We start from the raw sequence: 2,840 nt of genomic DNA, 5'->3' as shown, positions 1-2,840 counted from the left end.
TGAGTCATATGTCCCTGCCTTTAAAAAATTTAACAATATAGTAGGAGGAATACAATAAGACATGCATGTCAACACCGAGAGTATAAGGTAGCCTGGTGATTATCGCATAGAAGCTACAAAGTTCTATGTAAGTTAAAAGGAAGACAGTGGGAATCCTCATTCTAATGTCGCAGAACCTACCTTTTGTCAGGCGGCAATATTATGTATGATATTAGATGTGTACCCACAGGTATAGAAGTAGGGTGGGTAGGACTGAGGAAGGATAAGGAATGGGAAATTGGAGGTGTGAGAACAGAGTTTGGATTAACTGAAAAATCCGGTTAAAGTGCAGCTGGGACCTGACAACTCTTCAGTGGAAACGGTTTAGGTAGTGGGAGGGGGAATGACATCCTCAGACATAAACACATGCACAAAGTAGGGGGTACTGGAACTGAGTCATTTGAATTTTCTGAGCTGCTTTAGGGAAAATAGGGTGGAGGCCAACTGAGTCCTCTCCATCTTTCCATCCTTACTCTCCCCACACATAGATTCTTTATAATCTACTTCCTCCCCAAGTCCACACTCCTATTACCAGTGTTCATTGAGATTAATCTCTAGAAGATAAATAAGAAATAGAGGAAGATGTCCTGAGAAATTACACTAAGGAAATATGAGGAAACCAAGAGTCTCTGATCTACCCTTCATCACTAGAGTCTAGTCCCAAACCAGGCCGAAGTCAGCATCTGCAGACTAGGCCTAAGGGGTTGCCTCAAATTCAGGGTAACAATCCAAAGTAATCTTGGCAGATGTCACCCAAGTAAGTTTTGGGATTTCTGCAACTGAGTCCCTATGGATTGATTTCTAAAGAGCGAAATAAAATGATCTTTCTAAGTCCTACTTGAAATTGCTTCTGAGCTGACCTACCTCCCACAAAGGCCTCCAGCCCAACATTGAACGTGTCTGAACTTTACAGACCTCCTGAGACTAGCCCAGGGGGATGGTGAACAGCACCTCTTCACTAAAGAGATGTCAAACAACTTTCCACAAAGAGGCCTGTTTTAGGCACTACTTCAAACAGTGTCCTAAGAGGAAGGAGCTCCACTTTTCACTGGGCAAAACTCAGTGGGATATTGTTGGTTTTCATTCTTGTGTTAGTTTGCTGGGGCTGCCATGAATACCACAGACTGGATGAATTAAACAACAGAAATTTTCTCACAGTTTCCTGGAGACTAGAAGTCCAATATCAAGGTGTAGGCGAGTTAGGTTTCTTCCAAGGCCTCTTTCCTTGGCTTGTGGAGGCCATCTTCTGCCTCTCATCACATGGTCTCTACTCTGTCTGTGTCCTCTCATAAGGACACCAGGTATATTGGGTCAGGCCTTTCCCATATGACCTCAGTTTACCTTAATTACTTACTTAAAGGACCTACCTCCAAATAGTCACATTCTGAGGTACTGGGGGTTAGGACTATAACACAAATTTGGGCAGGGGCGAGGGGGGGGAGAGGGAAGGAATGGACACAATTCAGTCCATAATAATAATAATAATAATAATAATAATAATAATAAATGCTTACTTTAAGAATCTTATGCTTATGAATAAAAGGCACCCTTGTGAAGGTACAATTTTAAATCTGGTTAAATCTGAAGCTTTTACTAATTACTCTTTGTATCATAAAATATCAATACTTTAGGGGTATAATCAGCAACAATAAATAGTATACTAGAATAAAAAACTGATTACCAAAATTATCTGAGTCACACCAGGAGATATTAGAAAACACATACCAGAACAAACAGGAATAGATTTAAGATTAGTATGAAAGGATTGACATTTATATAGCTAATGACTTGAACCTCATTTAGAGCTCAATCTTGTCTAAATAAGCAATTATAGATATATTGTGATCAAATGTGTTTTGTAACCAAATGATATCCTCTCACACAAATGTATGTTCATTCTCTTTTGGGCAATATTAGGTTTATCACGTCATGAGTAACTGGTTAAGAAAATGTTGGACATTGATGTGTAAATCATTCAGAAAAAAACCAGAATCTGAAAGTGTGTTTTGAGCAAGATAGAGAGGAAATATCTTTTTGCTTGATACCTTACTTCCCAGGATCTTTCGAGTTCTTACGACTTCCCTAGAGATTAGGGATTAAAAATGGCGGGTCATAGTCTACGGCCATGCCACCCTGTACATGCCCGACCTCATCTGATCTCGGAAGCTAAGCAGGGTTGGGCCTGGTTAGTACTTGGATGGGAGACCACCTAGGAAGACCAAGTGCTGTAGGCTTTATTAAAAAAAAAAAAAAAAAGCTAAAAAAATGGCGGGTCACAAACCAGATAGAAAGACATCCCTGTGGTAGACCCCTCATTGAATGTGAACATTCAGCTTCACACAGCTCCATGAGTTTATTTCCCCTTTAACCTCTGAATTTGAATAAAGTCTTACTCGAATGTTCGAATGTCCAGGCTTTTCTCAGCTGTGTTACTTTCTGTAGCCATACACAGGCCAGTTGTTCTCATGCAGGCCAGTGTGGCATCCGCAATGGGACATACCCTGCTGAGGAAAAGCAAATCTCAGGGGAGAAGAATCCGATGCCTTCTCTACCTGCTTACTTGTCCTCTGTTGTCAGTCTTGGACAGGAAGAAAGACAGTACACACCCAAGCTCTACCACTTACTAGCTGTGTGAGTCTCTACGAGTTAAACTTAGAAAGCTTCAATTTCCTGTACTATAAGGATTGTGAAATGTATCTAAAATGGTTGTTATAGAGATTAAATGAAAAAAAATACATGTAGATCAAGTACAATGTCTGACATCTATCAGACATTCAATGAATGAGTTATTAAAATCATAC

General features: G+C 40.1%; 1 non-coding gene across 1 annotated transcript; it reads left to right on the top strand.

Moving 5' to 3' along the window:
* The first annotated feature begins 2,154 nt into the window (after positions 1 to 2,154).
* LOC112476457 lies at positions 2,155 to 2,273 on the top strand. The gene has a single exon (XR_003045114.1). It is a non-coding gene; the product is annotated as a 5S ribosomal RNA (ribosomal RNA).
* Positions 2,274 to 2,840: the final 567 nt, after the last annotated feature.

The sequence above is a fragment of the Pteropus alecto genome, unplaced genomic scaffold, assembly GCF_000325575.1.
Source record: "Pteropus alecto unplaced genomic scaffold, ASM32557v1 scaffold101, whole genome shotgun sequence".
In the NCBI taxonomy this organism is placed as follows: domain Eukaryota; kingdom Metazoa; phylum Chordata; class Mammalia; order Chiroptera; family Pteropodidae; genus Pteropus; species Pteropus alecto.
Note: the sequence above shows the minus strand (reverse complement) of the source record. Positions and strands in the feature narration are given on the sequence as shown.